The sequence below is a fragment of the Rhinolophus ferrumequinum genome, chromosome 5, assembly GCF_004115265.2.
Source record: "Rhinolophus ferrumequinum isolate MPI-CBG mRhiFer1 chromosome 5, mRhiFer1_v1.p, whole genome shotgun sequence".
NCBI lineage: Eukaryota > Metazoa > Chordata > Mammalia > Chiroptera > Rhinolophidae > Rhinolophus > Rhinolophus ferrumequinum.
In genome coordinates, this window is record NC_046288.1 from 50,482,860 (window position 1) to 50,493,699 (window position 10,840).

The 10,840-nt window shown below is 39.9% G+C and overlaps 1 pseudogene; it reads right to left on the reverse strand.

Annotated features, from left to right (window-relative positions):
• Positions 1 to 7,117: 7,117 nt before the first annotated feature.
• Positions 7,118 to 7,319, reverse strand: LOC117022096 (mitochondrial import receptor subunit TOM7 homolog; annotated as a pseudogene).
• Positions 7,320 to 10,840: the final 3,521 nt, after the last annotated feature.

A 10,840-nucleotide genomic window follows, 5' to 3' on the forward strand; every position in this document is an offset into this window, starting at 1 on the left:
GTCCAGAATCCTGTCATTTATATAGTCTGGCTCCTATCAGAGTACGTTCTAATAACTAAGCATTACAACCATTTCCTTTCCCAGAAGAGAAAATCTTATTAAGACATATCAAAAAGGGATAATAATTATTTTAGAATTAGAAGAAACTTTAGCATTTGCTTAAACCCACGACTTCTATATTAGTCAGGGTGAGGATAGGGTTAACATAGGCAGGAAGCCATTATTGCCCTGGCAGATTGAGGGTAAGCAGGTGGGGGGAGAGTGGTAACTGGAACCGGAGCTGGGGTTGTAGGAGAGGCAATGACCTTTGGTATAGGAATGTGGCTATTGCCATGCACTGCTAGCAAGCGGGGAGCTGGTCAAATAAAAATGCCTTCCTCTGACCTTCTGCCGGTGCTTTCCATTGGTTGAACCCATCTGGAAGTCAGCAGGCAAAAGAACCCATGAAAGACGCCAGGACATAGAGTAGAGGAGGAAGACAGAGAGCGGATCTGGAGGTGCCTTCATTACACCACACTTCATTTTGGAAGTGAAAGCACTCTGGCTCAAGGAATTAAATGGCTTGCTTAAGGTCTCCCTGTAATAGATATGAGACTATCAGGGTATTTATGACCTAATAAAGTTCCTATCCATATGTCAGTAAGGAATGAAACTAAATTTGGGAAATCTGCCACAAATATAATAAACATCTAAAGGAAGTTTTGTTTTAAAAGAGAGTAGGGTACACAGCATCCCCAGAATTAGCATTCATCGGGAACTTTGGTGCCATGAACTTTGCAAGTCTGATTCATCACATTATTATGTAGAAAAACATAAAAACATTTAAGATGAGTTTTCTTCCTGCTTCTGTCCTAATGATCACCAAGGTTTCTGGGACATTTATAAGAAGCCGAAGCAGAGTATTTAATTATAGGTGTTTAGTTAAATAAAATAAGATAGCTAACTCAAAGAAAGTTGTTGAAAAGATTCACAGACTTGCATCCTCAGACAAGGATATTTCATAATTAAAGGACTTTGAGACAACTCTTCGTAAGTTCAAAAGATGCTACTTTAAAAGAAAGTGATAAGACTTTTGAACACAAATATTGAAACTTCAGGGGAATAAGACAAAAATGGTGCTTTTTTTTTCCACAGCTAAGCATAGTAATTAAGAGTGCAAGTTCAAGAATCAAAATTTTAACCTGGCTTCATTACTTATTACTTGTGTAACATTGGGCAAGTGACTTCATCTCTCTTTTGAAACCCCAGTTTTCCCACTCGTGACATGAGAATAATTGTACCTACTTCATCAGGTGATGAGGGCCGGATAAAATAATATCTATAGAACACTTAACATGTTGCCCCTCTAGCACATACTAGGTGCTCAAAAAGTGCTAGCTAGTAGTATTATGGCATAATATATGCTGTTTGCCACCAGAGGTGGTTATATAACCACATTAAGTGGCTAATTCCTCACAGTTGTTTTGGCTGACATTGATCTATTGATTTGTTAAGACCACCAGGAAGTTTGAAGGGAACCAAAATTTTGCCACCCGGAAGCTCCTGTTGGGGATATTGATTTTAAGCTGTTTATTAAGAAACAAGAGTCAAAAGAACCTTTGACTCCTCCGTCTCCCTTCCTGCCCAAGAGATTTGGACAGAAAGACCTGCTGTAGGAAGGGAGCCCTGGCTTAGTTGCTTTAAGACTCTTCACACGCCCGTTAGTCGGAAGACTCCAAGCCTGTTAGCTAGATACCCGCTGTGTCCTGCTGTTTCTGAGTTGTCTAGCAAGAATTTTCCTGCTACATGTGCTCCCCCATTCCTCACTCGCTATAAATCGCCCATTCTCACTTCTGAAATCTGAAACCCATCCTACCCTTTTCCTCCTTTGTCTAAAATGTCTTACTCGTATATACCGAATGTTGCCTCGCTGTTTTTGGAATTTTCATGCTTATGTGACTTTCTCACGCACATGTATTAAAATTTTGATTTTCTCCCATTGGTCTGTCTCTGTTAATTTGATTATTAGCCCAGCTAGAAGAACTTAGAAGGTGGGAGGAAAAGTAGTAATTTTTTTAGCCCCCACAAGGCCAAGTGAATTATGACAGTCACAATTATGAAGACGCACCTTAAGTAAAAAACAGTGAGGGGTAATGCTGAATTTGATGAGGGAACAGGAGGAGGAATGAAAGGAGAAAGAAAGAGGCGGGGTGGAAAGAGAAGAAAGAGCACAAAACATGGAAGAGAGGATGTGTCAGTGCCACCAGGGTGATCCCAGGATTTATAGCTAGCCACACATTGGACCAAGACAGAAAAGTCGATGGAAATCAGTCTAAATGCTTAATGCACATAATATATTACTATACCAAGGATGCCAACATTCCTTCAAGGCTCAGTTACCACCTTCTCTCTGCAATTTTCATGTGAGGCATATGTGTGTGGGAGGGGTTTTTCCTCTGGCTCCTTGTCTTAATTTGCCTCCTTCACTTGGTGGAAACTACTCTCTGTGATCATTAGGTGAGGATAGCCCCAAGCTTCGAGGGAGCCCGTCCCCAATTATCTTTTGAATGTCAAGCGCTGTGGACACCTCTAGATACTGTGAAGAATGTGAAAACAGCACCAGAATGGTCCTTAGCCTCGAGGAACTTGCAGCCTCAAGTTGCATGCTGAATTGTTTACATGTTATTATATGTTTGGCAGATTTCTCCCAAGTCAAATATATCAACACAAACAGAAGAGTTTAAAAAAAAAAAAATCCCACAGTCACTTCTGTTATTCTTCCCAAAGAAAAAAAATGTACTATTTACATCATTTATCGCAGTGACAGAAAAGCAGGATAAGGAAAACCAAGCATGTGATGTGTTTGTTTTGGAATTAAAATTAACTTATCATAGATCGGTGTGCCCATCATTAGCTACATTTGGAAAGAGCTCACATTTTGATGGCAATAAAACTGTCTGTAAGTATTTCAGTTTCTTTTTTGCAAAGCCGGGGTGACCGCTTTCCTAGGCCCCTTCTATGTCCCTTTGGGGAGGTGGAAGGAATTTTCCCACTGTTCATAGTTTCCTTTACTTTTATTTGAGAAACAAACACGAGCAAATCTTGCTTATACCATCAGTTTCCTAATTCCTTTGGCTGAGGTTTAAACCAAGTCTCGAAGTTCTATTTCCCTCTTTGCCCCACTGTTCTAGGTCACTAGTGTTGCTTGTTCCAAGGGTTTGTTATAATTATGGAAATTCTATGATCTTTTCTGTTCCATTTCTTGTGGTTCTTGTGTGGAAAGCATTCTGCATTAGGGCATAACTTATTTATGTAGTATATTCCTTATGTGAAAAAAACTTAATAATCTCCCTTTGAAAGACATCACATTTTGAAACAGAAACTTAAAAATCTGAGATCCAACATGTTCCAGGATAGGTGATCTAAGAAGGAATCTGTAAACTGTCAGGACAATATGTGTTTATGTGTTTACTTGATGGATTTTTTAACAATGTAGAAGTTTTTCAAATTAGAGGATTTGATCATTAATTCATTTAAAAATATATTACATGAAATGAGCATCTAATATTGGATTCTATATTGTTTTAAGTTATAGCCTATGTGCTATGTATCCACTAATAAAGTAAAGGCAAGTAGCTTAGATTACGTTCACTATTATTCTGTGAAATAAGTTAAAAATATAGCCTTAAAAATCAGAAGGTCAAGTCTAGTCATGTTAGTAATTGCAATGGGGAGGTAATAGGGAAGTGCTGTCATAATAAAGAGCGATGACCTGAACCACATGTGTCACATGTTTTACGGTGGGAAGAGAAGAGAATTGTCTCAAAATGCTATAAGACTTCCACTACCATGACCTTTTTATAAAAGTGAAAATGAAGAGGTTAAATAATTTGCCCAAGGCCACATGGCTAGGAATTAATGGAGCTGGAATCATTCCTCGTCAGTTCCCTAAGTTTATCTTTTTGCCACTAAACTATGAAAGGTGTGTGTGTGTGTGTGTGTGTGTGTGTGTGTGTGTGTATAAATTTGCTTTTCCTTATATTAAAACTTACTTGCATACCTTTTAGAATGGTCAAAACCTGGAACACTGACAACACCAGGTGTTGGCAAGAATGCAGAGCAACAGGAACTCTCATTCATTGCTGGTGGGAATGCAAAATGACACAGCCACTTTGGAACACACTAAACATATTCCTACCACATGATCTAGCAATCATGCTCCTTGGTATTTACCAAAAGGAGTTTAAAACTTTTGTCCACACAAAAAAACTGCACACAGATGTTTACAGTGCTTTACTCATAACTGCCCAAACTTGGAAGCAACCAAGATGTAGGTGAACGGGTAAATATATTATGGTACATCCAGACAATGGCATATTATTCAGTGCTAATAAGCAATGAACTTTCAAGCCATGGAAAGACATGGAAAAACCTTAAATGGATATTACAAAGTACAAGAAGCCAATCTAAAAAGGCTCCTCCAGGTTCTGGTACCAATTCTAACATGGGAGCAGGGGGATGGTCCCCACATCAACAAGCTATTTTCCAGACACCAGTTGGGTGTCCTACATTTCAACTCGATTCTGACACTATCTACCTGGAGATAGAGTCATATTCCACAGGGTAAGGGCTCAGTCCTACAAGACTGCTCCCCCTTTCCTCTACTTCAAATGCCAGTGGTAAGTCCAGGGTGTCACCTGTGCTTCTGACCAACTGGCTATAGATTGGAGGTTCAAACACTCCCTTCCTTAGGTTTGCTTAATTTACTAGAGTGACTCACAGAACTCAGACAAACGTGTTACTTACTAGATCATGGTTTATTATAAAAGGATATAACTCAGGAAAAGCCAGATGAAAGAGATGCATGGGGAAAGGTGTGGAGAAAGGGATTCAGAGTATGCCCTCAGTGCACACTACGTTCCAGAACCTCCACAACTTCACCAACATGGAAGCTCTCCAAACCCCATCCTTTTGGGTTTTTATGGAGGTTTCATTACTTATGCATGACTGATTAAATCATTGGCCACTTGACCTCAACCTTCAACACCTCTCCCTTCCCCCAGATGTCAGGGGGTGAGACTGAAAATTCCAACCCTTTAAACATGTGGTTGGTACTCCTGGCAACCTTAGGTGCTTTCAAAGGTACCTCATTAGCATACCAATAGACACCTTTGTTGCTCTCCTCACTTAGGAAATTCCAAGTGTTTTAGGAGCTCTGTGCCAGGAACTGGATGAAGACCAAATGTATATTTCTTATTATAAATCACAGTACCACAGCTACATACTATATCATTCAAAACCATATGACATTCTGGAAAAGGCAAAACGGTGGAAACAGTAAAAAGATTTTTGGTTGCCCGGAGCTGGAAGTGGGTAGGGATGAATTGGCAGAACAGAAGAGTTTTAGGGCAGTGAAACTCCTCTGTATGATACCATAATGATGGATACATGTCATTAAACATTTGTGCAAACCCATACAATGTACAACATCAATAGTAAACCCTAATGTAAACTATGAACTTTGGGTGACAATGATGTGTCAGCGGAGGTTCATCAGTTATAACCATTGTAAGCCACGTCGTGCGGAATGTTGATAATGGGGAAGGTTGCTCATGTGTAGGAGAAGGGGATTGTTAAACTAAAAATGTTAACTTCCACAGCTGAAAATCCTTTTGTAAGTAAGCTTTCATTAAGCCAAAAATGTTAGCCAAAAGATAGCTCTTGGGGCATGGAGTGTCAACCACCAGCAGCATGGCTAGGTCAAAAAGACAATATATCTGTCATCCTAGAGTTTTGCAGGTGTTTTTATACATCAGTGGGCGGCAGGGGGAAGAAGGAGGTAGTCTGACAGAATTTACCGAAGCCAAATAGGCAAGGGGTGGAGGAAGGTGAAGAGAGGATAGTTCTGGGATCACAGAGTCCATAGAAAGAAGGGTCCGCTCCTGCGGATTAGCTGGGCCAGCCATTCAGAAAGCTACGTGTAAACAACAGCAGAGGCTCCTTGGGTTAAAATGGTGTCTGGCTGAAATAATCTGCGGACAAAGCTACCTAGAAATTAATCCAAATTCCAACAGGCAAAACAGGAATGTGAGAAGTGTTTCGTTAGCTGGTCAGCAGCCATTAACAAACTGACAGCTCTATCTCATTCTCTCACTCTCTGGCCTGTGTAATTTAATTTAGAACATCTCATAATTTTTTTTTTTATCCAGGTATATGGGAAGTCTCTGTTCCTCCCTCTTAATTTTGCTGTGAACCTAAAATGGCTTTAAAAAAATTGTCTTAACATAAAAAAGAAACTTGCTTTGTATTGGATAATGGACACAGCTTGATGTCAAAATGAATAGGTTTGATGACCTTGATGGAATACAGAACTCATTTTAGGATTATATTAGATGCATACAAGTGAAAGAGAAAGCATGTACTGTTTATTCTTCACTGAATAATCCTAGCCCGGTACTTTCTGTTTAATGGGTGTTTATGGATGAATGAAATCTAAACAGTGTCTCTGTTTAGATTATTATTCCCTGAACTGAGGGCAAATTAAAAGAAATACTAAAATATTTGTAGGTGTCATTATTTATGAAACCTATTAGTGAACTACTGTGTTTCCCCGAAAATAAGAACTAACCGGAAAATAAGCCCTAGCATGATTTTTCAGGAAGACATCTCCTGAACATGAGCCCTAATGTGTCTTTTGGAGCAAAACTTAATATAAGACCAGTCTTATTTTCAGGGAAACATGGTAGTTTATGAAGATCCCATTGTAAATCATATTGACCCTCCTTTTCAGAACAGAGACATATTAAAGATGTGGCTTGATCCCAAAGAAGGCCCATGGAAGCTGTGTGACTTTGGGAAAGTCGCTGAACATCTCTGACCTTTATTGCCTTCATCAGTCAAATGAAGACAATTCCTTACTAACCTAAAGACAGGGAGCCTGGGTTGATGGGTTTGTTAAATTTTGTTTTTCCATTGTTAAAAATATTTGTTTTATACAGTCTATCATAAGTAAGTCAAGGTTTCACTGCCACAGATGCATCCACGAAGTAAGATCCCTGTGCCATCCAAGTGGTAAACATCTGAACGATGTGCAATTCCTTATTTTAGTCAGACCACACACCTTCCATGTCATTCCTATTCACTGACTGCTTCCAAATCCAGATGACCAAATGGTCCTCTGTCTCCAAAGTAGGCTCAAAACAGTTGGTTCAGACATTTCAGGATCTGCACTCCTCTTAAATTCCAAGTGAATCACAAGAGAATGAAGCCCCAACAGATGGCAAACTGCCCTTGAGGAGCTGCTGCAGCCTCTGCTGGGCCTCTTAGCTCCGCTTCACCATGGCAACGGCTAGGGCGGTGCGTGGGGCCATTGGCGTTTGACCACCCATGGTAGGATCAATATGCAATATGAAAGTCAACTCCTTGACATGTGATGTGGTCCTACCTTACTATCCAACATGCTGTCTTATACTCCCCTTTCTGCAGTCCACAGACTTTAGCCAAAACAGAGCTGAGCTCCCTGATCCCCACCCATTCCCACTCCTGGCCTATCTCCCACTAGAATCGCCTTCTCTCCACATTCACTTGTCAACTCTCTCTAAGAACGCTAAGATTTTTCAGGTCAGAAGCTGTGACTTGCTGCCTATGTTGCCCCACAACCAGCCTGGCTATAATACGGGCTCAACAATTACTTTTTGAATAAAGAAAAGTGGATAAAAATGGAAAACCTAGGAAATGGAGAAGATGGTAATAACAGTTAATGCCAAAATGTCAGTGCTTTTTCTACCTGGTAATACCAGCCCCTTTCACACCCAATCCACACACAAGTTACATGTTGTCCTTAAACATCATCTTATCACTCTTTCCTGTTTGAAAGCTGCCTTTTCACAACTTCTAAACCAAAAGCTTAGAAGTACAGTACAAGTGCACTTACCCCCCTCTACCCTGGACACCCTTTAGAAACAGTGTTAATTGAGAAAAAAAGATAATTAAGTATCTAGTCCATGAGATAAATGATAGCGAAGGATAATTATTGATGTGGAATAGACTTTAAGAATAAACTAGGGTAAAATATCATCTTTTGGGGTGGTTATTAAACCAAAGAGAGTGTCTTTGAAATACTGACTGTTCAGAAGACTACATCCAAGGAAATTCTTAAGAGTAAGTTTTTATTTCAGTTATTGCACGTCTGTGGAAGCAGAGCTGCCCCAAGAGTTCAGGCATTAGTCACCAAACCTGAGGGTCTAGAGCATGTGTCTAATGCCAAGTGTGCATTTACTGAATAGTCACTGTGTTGTGGACACCAGCCTAGGCTGATAGCCACTATATATTGAACCTGTCATGGTGGCAGGGAAATAATAAATATCATCTCATTTCTTTTTTCTAGCATCCCAATGAAGTACCGTGTTTCCCTGAAAATAAGACCTAACTGGAAAATAGGGCCTAGCATGATTTTTCAGGATGACATCCCCTGAACATAAGCCCTAATGTGTCTTTTGGAGCAAAAATTAATATAAGACCCGGTATTATATTATATTATATTATATTATATTATATTATATTATATTATATTATATTATATTAAAGACAGTTCTTATATTATAGTAAAATAAGACCGGGTCTTATATTAATTTTTGCTCCAATAGACGCCTTAGAGCAGATTGTCCGGCTAGGTCTTATTTCCGGGAAACATGGTAGGCATCACTACCCCTATTTTACAAATAAGCTAATTGAGTCTCTTGGAAGGTAATTCAGTTGCACAAGATCCCACAAGTTTGAGTAGTAGAGCAGGACTTGAAGCCAGATTTTCCAACTTCCAAACTCACCTCTTATCTAGCTTACTGCACAGGGAACACTTTGCAGTATAACTGAAGAAATGGCTCTCATAAAACAGTCACAGGGCAGGATCGCATACGATGAAGTGCTAACTTTAAGCAGTGTTACAGTTGATTTCTGACAGGTCTCTAAAGCGGTAACTATGATCTACTCACCCGTATCTGAAAACAAATGAATGATGAGTAAATATCTATTTATTGTGTACTTTTAGCTAAAACCTATGCAAGTTGCCTTTAGATACATCAAGCAAATTTTCCTTACAGTGATCTGTGAAATAGGTATTATTTTCAATACTCTCAATTTATAGAAAAGGAAACTAACATTCAGCTTAATAATTTATTTGGGGCCACATTGTTCAAAATGAGGGTTTGAAATGTGGCTAGAACTTCTGTGATAGGCTGTCTTTTCACCAGGATACTATGATAGTTGGATGTTAGCTGGAGCCGTCATTCATTGCCCCAATTTGGTGACAGTATATCTGAGAATGAAGTCAATTTGGTGAAAAGCACAGTGGGAAGGTGGGAAGGGACTGGCTGCTGATGACGTTTGAGCCTCTGAATCCAGCTGTGGTGGGAGCTAGGCCTGTATTTTGCATTTCTCCTTATTTGCTTAATTTGATATGAATTAGGTTTCTGTTACTTGCTAACAAAAAGGTAAGTGACAAGGCTATCACACATCAGGAGCCAAACCAGTACCGGGCCCTTCAATATGTTAGAATATAAACCTTTTGAACACAGGGATGAAGCAATCCTGCTTCATTTTTATCCATAGCACTTATCACCATCCACCATAGTACATGTTTTACTTCTTTAGTTGGTTGTGTCTACCCCTACCCCCATTAGAAGGCAAGCCCCACGTCTATTTCATTCACTCCTCCATGTCTGACGCTTGGTGAAAAGCCACAAGGGCGTGCTTAGTGAGGAGCAGTGGGAGAGCTGTGAGCAGAGGGGTGACATGACCTGACTGACTGTTTCACAAGGTGACTCTGTTGAGAAAAGACTGGAGGAGGAATATAAAGAGTGGAAGAAGGGGAAGCAATTTGGTGGCTATGGCAATATCCAGGCAGAAGATGACGGTGCCTTGGACGACGGTGGTAGCAACGGTCACAGTGGAAAGTGGTCTGATTCTAGACAAAGTTAGAGGTAGAATTATCAAAACGTGATGACAAATTAGATACAGAGATGAGAAAAACGGAGGAATCAAAGATAACTTCAGGGACTTTGACATATTTGTCTAGGCATCTTTCTTTCCTCTGTAAATAGTTTTGTTTAAGGGTAACCACATCTTCCTTGCCAGTTATTGATTTAGGAATAGGCATGTGACCCTCATTATAGCCAACAGGATATGACATCTCCTGGAAGCGTCTGCATCAAGGAGCCACAGGAAGAGAGTCACCCTCATTTTCCTCTTGATATTGTTGGGCCTGGATGTAATACCTGGAACATTTATTTACGCCATCTTGATTCCAGCCTGAGGATGAAGCCAATCTGGAGATTAGCAGAGCTGAGAGATGGAAAGAACCAGCATCTTTAGTGACACCAGTGAGCCCCTGTGTCGGCCAAGCCTAGCTCTGAACATCCTTATTATGAGATTGTATATTTCTGTATTATTTAAGAGAGCTTGAGGCAGGATTTCTGTTACCTACAACCTAAAGCATCCTGATCCAGAACCCCCTCTTACAGGTTATACAGCTTATCCTTTTTAGAATGAAGTACCAAAGGATCTAGAAATGTTTCCAATGTGTCCAAAACAATGTGTCCCACATTCTAACACTCTTGCCTAGGGGAAAAGATTTGGTAGGAGGAAAAAGGCTGGATAGGAAACCAATTCCACAGTTGCACTTGGAAACAAATTATATGTGCATTGATTTATGACATGAAAGGAAACAAGTCAGTTGAGGAATTGTGAGAGCAAAGCTATAGTGCCCTACAGCAGAGTTTTTCCAACTGTGGTTTGTGAACTGCTCATCAGTCATGTAAACAACTCAGTGAGTCTAGACTAGCATTTTTAAAAAATGAAATAGAAC